The sequence below is a fragment of the Periophthalmus magnuspinnatus genome, chromosome 20 (assembly GCF_009829125.3).
Source record: "Periophthalmus magnuspinnatus isolate fPerMag1 chromosome 20, fPerMag1.2.pri, whole genome shotgun sequence".
Classification (NCBI taxonomy): Eukaryota; Metazoa; Chordata; class Actinopteri; order Gobiiformes; family Gobiidae; genus Periophthalmus; species Periophthalmus magnuspinnatus.
In genome coordinates, this window is record NC_047145.1 from 19,054,373 (window position 1) to 19,069,416 (window position 15,044).

Consider the following 15,044-nt stretch of genomic DNA (forward strand, 5'->3'; position numbering starts at 1 on the left):
TGGAAACAAGCAGGCCAAGTAGTCCAAGTCAAGTTTGTGGAGATGCGAGCCCCCGTCACAGTAAGCTGCACGTGTTTGAATCATAATCATAACTAAATTTTCAAAACAACCTGCTATACGTCTATGAAAAGATACCCGATCTTGCTGGTCCAAACGAGCAAAACGCACGTAGTAAATTTAACGTTGGTGTATTTGGTCTTAAAATGCTCTATGCAAATCCACAGGTGGGTTTACTCGCGCTCAGCCAATCAGAGCTCTCCTTTCTCTCATTGTGCCAGGAGATTATTGCAGATTTACAACATTCATCTTTTTCTTAACTTAAATTTTGTTTGTTAATGCATCAGAAAAAATAAAACATAGTCAAACATTATTAAGGATGTAAACTTACTAGAACATTTTATACTCAAATACTACATTACAAATAATTCCACCTTTTTTCAAATATATACTTCGGCACATTTACACATGTATTTTTTACTGGTGTTTATTAATGTGCATTGTCCCTTATAAATAAATAAATAAATAAATATAATCATTCCAAGTACCCACGGCTCTGCTCTGCTCTCCTGACTCCATGTCTCTTTATTAATTCAAACTGATTTATTTTGTTATTTTTATTTAGCAGTATCACTTTGGTGTTTGTTTTTTTTTCATTTATAGCAGTGCAATGATGTAGTGTAGAAATGCGGAAATACATTCTTGGAAATAATGGTAAGATCCACTGACCCACAGGTTGGCGGTGCGATTCCAGCTCCCACAGATGAATGCTGTTGCTGTGTCCTTGGGCAAGACACTCAACCCACCTCGGCCCCAGTGTCTGTGTGCACTGGTGTGTGAATGTGTGTGTGAATGGGTGAGTGGTTCCTTGATGTAAAGCGCTTTGAGTGTCTTGAAGGTGGAAAAGCGCTGAATAAAAATGTGACCGTTTACCATTTGATCATATTAGATGTAATAATTTTCATAGCGAGGTCTAGTGCACAGCTGCTCAGGGCCTCAGTTACGTACGACACTCTACTCACGGTTTTAACACATGACATATGCGCGCACACTGTGGAAGATCGGCCTCACAGTGTTATTTTCATACCCTGGCATATACAGTAGCTGGTTTTTGGATCCTTAAATGTGATATCACGCTCCTAAAACGGGACAAAACCAACTTTTCCTTATCCATTTGGTTTCAAAAAGTGATGTCATAGCAATTAACAATTCAAAACCAAATATTATAACTTCTGAATGATCAAATGTACACAAAATGGTACGAATAAACATGAAACTGAAACATTTTTATAAGAAATATTCAAAAGAAAAGTCCCCAAATGCTGAGCCTAATCCTTTACATTAGTGACCTTTGACCTCTCTGTATCACACCAGAACTCCTCGACCTCCCCTCGACATGTTCACGGCAGATTATAACTCTGAAATGTGTGACAAAGTATTACACATTTGTTCAAAACTCAAAGATTAAACACAACTGTTGCGCTTCCTTGTAAAGTGCCTCCTATTGTCCTCGTTATATTTCACTCTAATTAATCCTCTCCCCGACATCAGACAGCCCCTGTTTACACCTGGTTCTATCAAAGGTAGCACTTGTTAGAGCAGCCAAAAGAAGAAAGGTGAAGGCGCGAGAGATGAGAGAAAGTGTGAGCCGCTGTAGCATTTGTAAAGGTTAATGATGAATATCTGCACGCACAAAGGAAGCGCGGGGTAAACACGCGCTTTAACCGGTGCTGCAGATAAAGTCATTAGTTCTGATGCAGAAGCTGAGTGAATGTGTGAGTTAGCTTCATGTTAGCGTTGCTGTGTTAGCACCGGCTCCACCCCGAGATGTTCAAGACATAATTGAGAACAGGAGTTTTCAGAGAAGAACTGATACAGAGCTGTATACAGAGCTGTATACACACTCATTAGGCACCAGTTAAAGCAGAACACTCAGGAGATGGAGGAGAGATGGAGGAGAGATGATGGAGACTCTCCTCCGAGTCTCCTCTAGATCTCCTTCGTCTCTCCTCTGTCTATCCTCCATCTCCCTTCTGTCTCTCTTCCGCCTCTCCTCCACCGTCTCTCCTCCATCTCCCTTCTGTCTCTCCTCCAGCTCTCCTCCAGTTCTCCTCTGTCTCTCATCCGTGTCTCCTCTGTGTCTTCTCCATCTCTTCTCCACCATAACTCCTCCATCTCTACTCCGTCTTTCCACCATTTCTCCTCCTCAATCTCTCCTCCATCTCTGCTCTCTCCCTAAAAACTTTCTCCTCCACCTCGTTTCTACTCACTGTATTTCACACCAGATTGTTTCCTGTTACTTCAAAACTTCAGTAAAAAAAAAAAGAAAAAACAACCATTACACTGCATTTTCCATTCACACAAACTCTGTAGCCATTACAGCTGAACCAACACTGCTGCCAACTTGAGATTACACAATTTAAAATATTTACTTTATTTCCTGAATTTAAACATTAGCACATTAGTGAACAGTTAGAACTTGTGTCTTCTGTTAGTGGAAAAATAACTTAAAACTATTCAAAGGATTTCATCATTTCTGGTAAAAAAAGAGATTCAAGTCTATTTTCTGATCATACTTGTATTATTTATATGCAGAATGTCACTGGACAACAGGCGTTTATTTCAAAGTCTCTCTGCATAACAACCACGACCATTTCTATGACCACCGTTTCCATGGACATAAAGACATATCATTATTCATTATTATTATACTTTACAGGTCTTGAGTAGCAGGAGCCTGTTACAGAAGCCTACAGAGACATATATTCAGAAAAGTGGACAGTCGCTGTAATAACCCACTATTCACTAAGAATCTATTTAAATATATCAGTTCAATCGACACATTCATGGAGGAAAAGCTGTAGGGAACATGACGTAACACAGGGATGAACAGCTGGAAACGTATAGAAAAATGGTACAAAATGGCTAAGTGAAAATAAAATAGGAAACTTTACTTTAAACTTTAGAACCACTGTACAATATTATACTCCTGACGTTTGTTAAATTTGCTGGAGGGACTATGTTTCTCGTCTGGCCTGGGAACGCTTTGGGGTCCCACCGGAGGAGCTGGAGGAAGTGACTGGGGAGCGGGAAGTCTGGAAGTCCCTGTTTAGACTGTTACCCCGCGACATGGCCCCGGATAAGCAGAAGAAAACGGATGGATGGACAACGCCACGATTTCACGACTAGTACCGAGAGCAGGGGCGGTGCCAACTAAAAGTGTCCAAAATGAGACTCCATTAAAAAAAAAAGCTTTTATAAATCTACTTTACATTTAAACTGATTTAAAACAGCAAAATCAACACAGAAAGGGGTGGGGGGTACGCTCCACTGCTCAAGGCTCTAAATAAGAGTCTCAAACTTGCGGCCCAGGGAGCAATTTTGGCCCGCGAGATGATATTTTGCGGCCCGCAGGACAATATGAAAGTTTAATGTTAGTGTGGCGTTACCATGTTGTGTGTAGAAGGTTCTGCCAAATCGGATCAAACCCCAAACACATGTGTCACTCGCACTGTGTATTCCCATCACAAAAGATTCAACAAAATAACGATGTATATGCAGAAAATCCACAAGAAATGGTGTATTTCCTCATGTATGTGGAAAACAATGACTTTTGAGAAGATTTGTCTGAAGTCCCCCTTCTGGCAAGTTTCTATTTATCTACATACTATAAAATTCTAAACTTCTAAACTACCTGAGCGTTACCTTGCAGAGTAGACAGTACCACAAACAGACCGCCTCATACTGTATCCTGGGGTAAGAACAGTCATTGAACATTTAAACATACTTATCCCTCCAGACAGAACATATTTTCAAGTTTACTGCGCATCTGCCGAGCTTCAAATAGTGGCAAATATGAGTGTTTCTCGCCGTCTCGCAGCAGTAGTGGGTGAGTGACCCACAGCTCCGGGCACTTACACTGTGATATTAGGGCTGCTGTCTGACTGCTGGATACAGGCCAGGCCTTTAACCCAGAGCTGAGTCCTGAGAGCTGCAGAGTGTGGAGCAACAACACTCGCCTGCAAATGCTCCCTCTCCTGAGCGGCTCCCGAGCGGCTCCCGAGCGGCTCCCGAGCGGCTCCCGAGCGGCTCCCGAGCGGCTCCCGAGCGGCTCCCGAGCGGCTCCCAAACAGCCTGGACAAATCCTACATCATCTGCTCTTATTATCATATATAGATCCTCACTGGAAATTCAAATTTAACATCAAATCAATGAGGATCAACACATAAACCATTACTAACAGCACAACTAGTATGAACGGTGCTACCTCTGTTGTTACGAGTAATTATACACATTATACTTATTCTATTACTATTACTACTACAATTAGTGCGACTATGGCTCTTATCACCACGACTTCTGACATTTCTCATACTACTAGTATTTCTATTGCTGTTACCACCACTACTACTACTGCTATTACTACTAGTACTAGTAGTTCTTCTACTGTTACTTACTACTACCACTGCTACCACTGCTACTACTACTGCTACTACTACTGCTATTACTACTTCTTTTGCTACTTACTACAACCACTGCTACTACTACTACTACTGGTGCTACTACTACTGTTACTTATATTACTACTGCTACTAAAATTGCTGCTATTGCTACTGCTGCTACTTATACTACTACCAACTCTACTAATATTACTACTACTACCACTGCTACCATTACTACTACTACTACAGTGGAAATTTGTGCTATAAACAGTAATAAAAAGGGCATTACAGTATATTCCTGAAGTATTCAAAAATGTTTTCTCACAAAATGTATTAAAACAATGTGCATTTATCGTTTTATTTTAGTGATGTTACTACTACAGTCATCTCTACTATGGTACTTGTTGCTATTATGGTTTTACTTTAGTACTGTTACTACTAAATCGAACTGTACTGAGCAAGTCCTTTTGGTTCGATGCTTAATTGAACAGAGCCAGTGTGAGCTTTAGGGCCAGTAAAAACAATGAATAACCTACGTGTTGGAATAAAACTGTATTCTGCCATGTTGTCTTTCACTGCAGCTTTATGTAAAAATTATGGATAAATTGGTTGACGCTCAAAGAGTAAAAGTGTAAAAGTCCAGTTTCCCTTCTGTCTTTGTACCACATCTGCAGTTAGTAATTGATAACTTCATCGACTTGATTACATTTTTATTAATTACATTACAGTCGTTCATTAGGAGCACTCGGGCGTCACGTTTGGATCAATCAGGACCAATCATTTTCTGTGGCTGGTTTTCAGTAAAAGTCAAAGTGTCTTTTCATTTGGTGCTAAAAAGTCTGCTCCACAATGGCCATATTAGGCGTCTAAACATCACAGCTCACTGGTTTAATGAGCTCGTTTACAGTATGGCGCATAGAACCCTCTCTCATCATTAGTCCGGATGCTACAAATGAGTTTATAATCGTCCTCCGGGCATGTCTGCAAAGTAGAACAGTCAAAAGAAAGCCGCGTGACGTAAACAATAAAAACTCACTTTCATATAGCCTATGTGGAAAAACTAACAACTACTACGCCTACTGCTACTTGTTTTCTTGTTTTGTTAACTCTATAGCGTCGGATGCTGTCGCCGCCATTACCGTAACTCGGCAACCATTCTCAAAGCAGAGGCATGGGGCTCTTTAAATATGTTACTGTCATTACGGTAATGCGCTTACGTTGTCCCTCGAAAACGACCAATCAGAGCGCAGGTGCAGCCAGGATTCTCCCAGTCAGTTATTTGATGTGTCAAAGGAAAAGTAAGGATGGATATGTAAAATAGAGGAAGTTGTGTGGAAAAAAAGGCAAAAGTACATGATTTTTATGGCTAAAATAAGAATAAAAGTCTAGTGCGAGCTATAATGGTCTATAACAGGGGAGTCGAACTCAATTTCACCGAGGGCCACATCAGCAAAATGGTTACACTCAAATTTGCATAGATGTAAAAAATATGTCTGTGTAACTGCGTATCTTCTGATAAACTGACATTAAGACAGTGATACGTTTTAATTTACCTTGTCGCGGGCCACATATGACGACGTGGCGAGCCGCATTTGGCCCCCGGGCCTTCAGTTTGACGCATGTGGTCTATAATGTGCTCAGTCCTTAAAGGGTTAAAGGTCCTATATTTCACAAAATAATAATAATAACGGCTTACACTTGTAATGTCAAAAGCCAAAAGGGACTCTCATCAGCTTTGTCATGTTATAATGTCGCTACTTCAACAAAACAAATTATCGAAATGATTCTAGTGAAAGTGTATGGAGTTTAAAAACACAGTGGAGCACTTCCTGTATCACCACATGACATCACAAGGTGGAACAGAGTCTTTTCAGTTTGAGAGAACTAAAGAACCTAAATCTGCAGGTTTGTGTGTTAAACATGTGCGAATGAAACAAAAAAAACACAACTCCAGGTCTGTTTGTGATGAGGAAACATAACAGAAAACATTGTAACACGGTCCCTTTAAAGAAATACCCGTGTACTTTATAGTGGCAGTATGTGATAAATTCATAATCATAATTCATGTGGTAGATCATTTCTTTACAGCAATACACCACATATTTATGCAACTGACTCCGTGCATCACTACAAACATGCTTTTAATATTCATCATCCACAGAATCCACTTTGAGCGATTTTCAAGACACTTATTACAGACCACTTACATCAAAGTGAACTTATAAACAAACCACAAAAGCCAGACACTTGGAAAATGTAACAAAAAAAATCACTTATATCAAACAATTGGGAGCTTTCAAACTCTCTCTCACACAAGGCTTCAGCAGTGAATGAATAAAGTGCATTTGCATTAAAAGAACGGCCTTCGGTAAAAAGTGTTAGTTGGTGGAGGGATAGTGTTTTAAACTTTTAATTTTTATATTTGCTTTTTTTCCCATCCTTTTGCATTCGTTGGACTTTTGTATTTTATGAATGGACATGAAGCTCCTCCTCTGTTACCAGGACGACCCACATGACTTTTTTAACCTATCCCTGCTGGTCAGTACACCTGTCCTTGGAGTGAAATTTGAAGATTTAAATCAGAGCAGGACACAGTGGGAGTCACAGGCTGTGGAAAAACAGTTGTGGGACCCCTCAGACTGTTTATATAAATAGCTAACCTGCTAGTTGCCGCGTTCCAAACAGGAAGTGAGCATGGGCGCGCTTCCAACTCCTTTGACTTTGGCTCCAATTCACTTTACATTGAAAAACTGTTGCTGTGAGCCTCATAATTTAGTCTTAAAATGTTTGTATTAATCTGCTCTACATGATCCTGGTGTTTTTATTTCACTATTTTGTCTGCGATTCAAAATGTAAACATTAATAAACAGACAAATCATACGCCTTCTTTCCCCGAGGTCACTCCCGCTAGCGTTAGCAACAAGTTTGAGACAGCGTTACTAAGTGCCTACTCTGTGCTAAACCAGCGATGCAGGGTGAGAAGGGGCGTTACCTTCAACAGCCTCGCTCCGGATTGGCTCTTTGGTTGCTATGATACTCGCGGTCAGAACTCCAAATAAGGAAGTTAGCTCAAAGTTAGCCGCTATAACTGCTAGCCTCGATGAGCTTCATTTAACTGGAGCTGAACGTCATACTCACTTCTATTTTAGTCCATTTCTTTATACAGTTTATGGTGAAAGTGGGAAGCGTGGACGGCACTGCGATGAGGAGCGGCACGGAGATGTGGAGCCGATGTGCGACGCAGACCGGAGCGCGTCACTACAGCTGGGACAAAAGCGGCAGGAGCAACCACCGCAAACCCAACGAGGTGCCCTGTAACCTTGAACCACTTCTGTTCCGAGACAAGGAAACGTTTGAAAAAAAGACGGTATCTAAAACTGAAAGATTTCTCAGGGACTGGCGTGTCTTTGGAAGAAGAAGCACCGAGGGCTCGACATTCCACAAACTTTCATTCCTACTTCCATTTACGCGCCAGGTCAAGTTCACTGAAACTGCCTACACACTCCTCAGTTGTGTTTAGTTCATTCACGTTTTTTCCTTTACTTGAAATTCTTGATTTAGTAAAAGTGTACACTCTGTCCATATGAGGAACATACACAGAACATAGTCACCCCAAGAACTCAAGCTTTTTGTTAGCAGAGATAAAGGTTTAGTTTCTGTTTAAAAAGCAGAGTTAGCCATTAGCGACATGTGCTAATTCTCTGCAGTATCTGGACACAGAGGCAAGTGACAGTTTATTTAAAGTATATTTTACCAAGAAGAGGCCAAAGTAATGAACTAATAATAATTATAAATGTTTCTTCTACTCTTTCTTGCAAACATGTACAACTACTACTACAACAACTACTACTGCTGCTGCTACTAATACCTCAGCTACAACAACTGCTGCCACTACTTCTATGACTACTAAGTGCTCCTACTACTACTACAAATACTTCAACTACTTAACTAGTATAACTGCTGCCACTACTTCTGCTACTACTACCACTACTAGTATTACTATTACTACAACTAATACTACACCTACTACAGCTGCTACCACTACTACTACGACTACAAGTGTTCCTACTACTACAACAACTGCTACTACTACCGCAACTACTTAACTACTACAACTGCTGCCACTACTTCAACTGCTGCTAAAACCTCAACTACTACAACTGCTACTACTACCGCAACTACTTAACTACTACAACAACTGCTGCCACTACTTCTGCTACTACTACAACTGCTACTAAAACCTCAACTACTACAACTGCTACCACTACTACTACCACTACTACTACTAATACCTCAACTACTTAACTAGTACAACTGCTGCCACTACTTCTGCTACTACTACAACTGCTACTAATACCTCAACTACTACAACTGCTCCCACTACCATTACTACTACAACTGCTACTAATACCTCAACTACTTAACTAGCACAACTGCTGCCACTACTTCTGCTACTAATACCTCAACTACTACAACTGCTACCACTACGACTACAACTGCTACTAATACCTCAACTACTACCACTGCTACCACTACTACTACTAATACCTCAACTACAATAACAGCTACCACTACTTTTACTACTACTACTGCTACTAATACCTCAACAACTACACCTGCTACTACTTCACTACTACCCTCATTATTCCTAATCCCAACTGCAGCCAGATCCCAGGAAACAGGCAGATTTGAGAGAGTTCTTAAGGCGAAGGGGAAAAATAATGCCTTGTGTATTCTGGAGGTGAAGAATGGGTGTAGCGAAATGGATTCTACGAAATGCTAAATTGGCTGAGAGCGAGAACTACAGCGGTGCAAAGGAGGTAACGGAGGAGTAAGCGGGCGGAGGAGATGGCCCTAAATTGATAAATGTGGATGCAGAGGAGGACAGGGAGTGCAGGGGGGGATGACACGGGGAAGTATTAGCTCGTTTGGTGAGTGCAGCTGCATGGATCAACATCAAACAGGAGCATTACGCTGACAGGAACAGGCTAACGATGAGCGGGTGTGCGCGGAATACACAGGTACGAGTAGTAAACAAAACACAAAGAAGTTATATTCACAAAGAAGAGCAGTCTTTTTACCATTTGCAAAACCGTTACTTCCAATAGCGCACTAACGTCTAGTACACATGTGTCAAAATCAAGGTCCGGGGGCCAAATATGGCCCGCCATGTCATTTTATGTGGCCCGCGACAAGGTAAATTTAAATGTATGACTGTCTTAAAATGCCAGTTTATCACGAGTTACGCAGTTACACAGGCATATTTTTTATATCTTTGCAAATTTGAGACAAACCATTTGGCTGATGCGGCCCTCGGTGAAATTCAGTTTGACACCCCTGGACTCTAGTGCATCGGGCTGGAATCAGAAAACGAGGAAATCGACTCAGGGAGAGAGTGGACACAGTATGTTGTAGTTTAGTGGTATCATGTATTGAAAAAAATATAAACACAATAGACAGACAATGGTCATGCAACAAATAACACAAACAATCACTGTGAAATTCAATGATAGAGTCCGTAGAAGTAGATTGGATTGCAGAGGTAAACTAAAGTAGGGGTGGCCAGATTTAGGCTCGAGGGTTAATCTGTAGCTCCCGTTTATATCACGAAATCAAATCTCATTCCTGATGTGACTTTGCCTCGATGATCAGTACCTATGTTTAAAGAGTAACCTCGATGAAGTTGGAGAAATGAACGTAAATGAGAACTTTAAACCTACCCGTGTCGCATGCTAATCGCGCTAGCTTCGCACCTACCGGGTGTGTGTAGCTGCCGGCGAATCTGGGGCGCTGATTGGCCGCAACGAGTCACATGAGCGGGCGTGTGGGATTTGCAAGGGACATAGCGGAGGGGAGCGAGAGAGAGAACTGATATAATAGGGAATCCGCAAATTATCACCCAGGTTACATAACAGTGTGCTATTTTCCCCATAGAGACAAGTAAACACCAAGCCAAGTTATAGGTCTGATCTGTGGAGAGGCGACGCTGCTCACTGTAAGAATACATGTTCTTGAGATGTTTTTTTTTTGCATTTAAAACAGTTGTAATGTCACCGATGTAAGATAAGTTTAAAGCCATACTGTGGAAAGTCCTGGCAAAACAGTTACAATCTACACAGAGATGAGCACGTGACAAACTTTCCACTAGAAATGTTACAAAGTGTGTCTTTAAAACTTAGCCGAATGTCTTGAAATTGTCAATTTGCGCAGCGAGAAATGCTCTACCCCTGTTTTCTTTCAAATGTATTTAAATAAAATTCAAAAGGTTTATTGTTCTTTAGTCCCTCGTTGATTTGTAAGTGGCACTTGGCGACAGGTGGGATACTAAAACTCCAGAATAAACTGTAAATATGCAGAAAAAAAAACAAAAAAACGTGAAGACTCGGTCAAACAATTAGGGCAATTACAGCCCAACTTCCAAATTTGGCATGTCACTTGTGGCAGAGCATAATTCCCATTTAACGCTTCATTTGGCTCAAAATGGCCGCCCTGGTGTAATGGATGAGATCAGGGAGAACAAAGGCGAGCGGGAGCGTGCGCCTCAGTCCCTGCAGTGGAAATGCTGTTGACAGAGTAATTTTGATGAGAGCTGACAGCTAATTTATTGAGCATATTTTTGAGTAAATCATTTTTTCCTGCTTCGACTTTCGGAGCCGTTTTTCATAATTGGATTTCCCCAAAGTTTCTGTGTAGAAGTAAACTTGTTCCTGGAAGAGCTGATGACAAAGTGTGAACGTTTGTGTGCCGACATGCTAACACTATTTGTAAGGAAATAAAGATGAGACAACAAGTAACCTATTAAACAAACCTGCTTGAGGATTCCACGGCAGGTTTAAGCAGTTAAATTTTACTCAAAAATATTAGCATCATGTTTCCCGTTCGTAAGATTTATGTATTTAGATCTCTTTGGCAAACTGCAAAGAAATAAAACAACTTAACTGTATAGTAATTTGGAATGGGACAATAAACATACAATATTGTTTATACCAGGCATTCCCAAACTGTGGCCAGGGGGCAAAATGCGGCCCTCAGACCAATTTTTCTCAGCCCTCAAGCTTCCAGGTGCATTGGCTCATATTACCTTGAACAGTACTTTTTATTGGACATTTCTGATGCTACTTTAACAAACCCATATCAAATATTTAATGTGTCCCACTGAGGATGTAAGCATGAATATAGGTCTAGTGGTTCAGTCTAACTTGTAATAATAACACAGATTTGAAGTATTCACTGTATTTGCGACCAGTCCATGTCCCTCAATCGGCCCTCGGCTTTGTCTGTGTTTTTATATGTGGCCCTTAATGAGAAAAGTTTGGACACCCCTGGTTTATACCTTCAAGACACTCAAAGCGCTTTACATCAAGGACCCACTCACCGATTCACACACACACATTCAAACACCTGTGTACGAGGCGAGTTAAGTGTCTCGCCCAAGGACACAACAACAGCATTTATTCATCTGTGAGAGCTGGAATCGCACGCCAACCTGTGGGCCAGTAGATACGACCGCTCTACTCATGATGTTTATGTCGAGAGCGGGATTCGAACTGCCAACCTTCAAATCAGCGGACAAACAGTTGAGTTATTTTTGCCGCTGATCTACTTTAATAATTAGATAATGACGATGATGATGATCGTGACACCAAATTTCCATATCGTCCCGTGCCTCATAGTAACTAAACTCATTTAATTTTTCGTCTTCTGCAAAAACTTTACTCGCTTTACTCCACAATTTCGCCGCATTTTCGCCTTCTTCTGTAAACCAAATTCCCCCCAACAGCAGTGAAGTAACACTGACTGATACTAGTAAAATGTGACCTCTTGACAGTCTTTGCGCTGGTTATTCCATTAGCACTTTTGGAGAGCTAAAATTGCTATTAACATGTTTTTTTTTCTCATTTTGTGCTCAGGTGGCATGTCTTAAACCAGCTAGAGGGTAATTGCAAAGCAGTGGTCGACCGCTCTAATAACTATTACTAACAACCTAGTTTATTCAGTCAATCAAGAGCCGTAGACAAAGATGAGGACAGGGACACAACCGCACACAGCAGCACACAACTGCACAATTTTGCACAAGCTAACAAACCCTCCTCCCCTGTCTCTCCGTCCTTACCTCTCTATCTCTTCTCTCTCTTTCCATCTCCTCTCACTGCGTCTAATTGCCTCGAGTGTTGTGTCTTTATGAAGCTATTCCCAAAGGTGGGCTCCTTCCTTTTGCATGTGCGAGGCTGTGTGTGTGTGTGTCTGTGTGCGTCAGTGTGTAGCTCTGAGAAACTGAGGGGAAAAATGGCAGAAAGAGGAGCAGAATGTGGCGGTGAGCTTGTTATTTTAGCGGTGAAAAGAACACACAAGTGCAGCTATGGAGAGAGGCTCGCTCGAAAGGATGTGAGCCTAAATAGAAACCATTCTCATTCTCAAAGCGGGTTAAGTAATGTTTTTTAGTACCACATAACAGGAAAAAAAATGAAAAAACAAAAAGATGATGTCACTGTTTTAGTAAGAAAAACACGGAGTGGGGGTAAGTGATGAAAGGGAGGGTATTTGGTACACATTTTCAAGGTATTGTGCAGTTCGTGGTAGTAGTTTCTTTCTACATTAGCACTTAATAGATACTCACATAATAGCTGATGACAGTTTTTTGGAGTTTACGAGCTGTTCTTTTAAAAAATAGTCTAAAAAGCAAATAATTAAAGGTCTGAAATTGTGCAAAATGGATTCTTGTTAGCTTTAAGTCAGGGATGTCCAAACTTTTGTCACCGAGGGCTGCATATTGAAACATTTGAAGCAGAGGGAGGGAGTCAAACGGTGCATTTAACACATTTGACAGCGACATTGTACCTTTAATGAGACTTGGAAGATGCAATGTGATGTTATTCAGCTTATAGAGGTAGAATCTCTTCAATTTGTAGTAAAAAAAATACTTTCTGGTCAATTTGGCCAGTTTAGGATGAGGCATGAGGGCCAACAAAAATTGGTCTGAGGGCCGTATTTGGCCCCTGGGCCCGTAGTTTGGACAGCCCTGCTTTAAGTCATATTATAATGCTGTTACCTCATCAAAAACATACCGGGAGTTGTGTTTTGTTTCATTCACACATGTTTGAAAAAGGAACACTGAGAAAGGAACATTGTCTAAATATGCAGGGTTTGTGCGATAAACGTGTGAATGAAAATAAAAAAAACACAACTCTAGGCATGTTTCTAATGAGGAAAAATTATAATAGATCAGAAAAAAGCATAATATGAACACTTTAAAATGAATGAAAGCAAATGGCATTGGTTAGTGCTTATTTTTCAGCTTTTTACTATCACTTGCTGGCATATGTCCTTGATAGCTCTCTTCCTTACACATCGCTAAAAATCTTATTCAAACAGCTGTAATGTAAACCAAATGGACCTAATCCTTCTACAACTCCACCATTTTCCAAACCAAACTGACACAAACCCCTCCTAGCATTACATTACCGAGCGCCCGTCCAAACAAATGTAATGCAAATGAATTTAATCCAAGGTAATCTACTCAGGATGGACTGAGCCAGCCCGTGGTTCCACTGGTCCGCCTCAATACTGCTGCCTGCAGATTAGCGCTGGCGAAAAGGGAGTGAAAGGCAACAGTTCAACGTGCAGATGGTGCCGTAATGAACAAAACAAGCAAATAACTGGCCCTGAATCTGGGTAAAACTGTAGAATAACACACCCATGTATTAAAGAGCCTGTATTATGATGTTTTCTGATCTGTTTTAATGTTGTTTCCTCATCACAAACTGACCTGGAGTTGTGTTTTGTTTCATTCGCACATGTTTAACACACACGTCTCAAACAGAAAACACTCTGTTCCACCTTGTGATGTCACGAGGTAACACAGACAGTACTCCACAGCGCTTTTAAACTCCATAAAACTTCACTAGAAAGGACGATTTCAACGCTGGAACTGTCAATTTCTACTGAAAACTACCACTTCATGACATCACAAGGTGGAACAGAGCATTTTGAGCTTTGGAAGATGTGTGAATGAAACAAAACACAACTCCATGCATGTTTTTGAGGAGGTAACAGCATTATAACATGGTTTAAAGGTCAAAAAGTCAGTTTTGTGTAATATCAGCCCTTTAAAACAGTAAATATCCTTGTACAACTGGTATTAGCATTTTATATTAGCATCTAGTCATTTGTTGGTTATATTTTCTTATCCGTTTACCCTCACAGTGAACCGTAAACGTGAACAATATGACAGATATCAGATCATAAATTTCATACCACCCACAGGCCACAACTTTGACTCAATTAGTGTCTTTATTACCGCGCTGTGATTGGCTGAATTCACCTGTCACTCACTTCACTGAGGCTGAATAATGTGAGCAGTGGGTGACAAAAAGCTTCAATATTATTAGTCTGCGTTTGAGCTGCTGTAAAGAACCGCACCAAGATACAACTACGATTTAAAACTCTTTAGATTGGCAGAGTCTCTAATCAGATTTTAATAGTTTAACTTCATATTTGACTGCAGTAACACGCTGAGAAATAACAAACAATCCAATAGTTTCATAAGAATTTCTACACAGTTAAAGCTGGAGTACTAGGCTTTTTTTTTAAATAAATGAGTACACA

General features: G+C 40.7%; 1 protein-coding gene across 1 annotated transcript in view; it reads right to left on the reverse strand.

Annotated features, from left to right (window-relative positions):
- cntnap2a (contactin associated protein 2a) overlaps positions 1 to 15,044 on the reverse strand; it is a 488,742-nt gene that overhangs the window by 148,239 nt on the left and 325,459 nt on the right. The window lies entirely within an intron of this gene.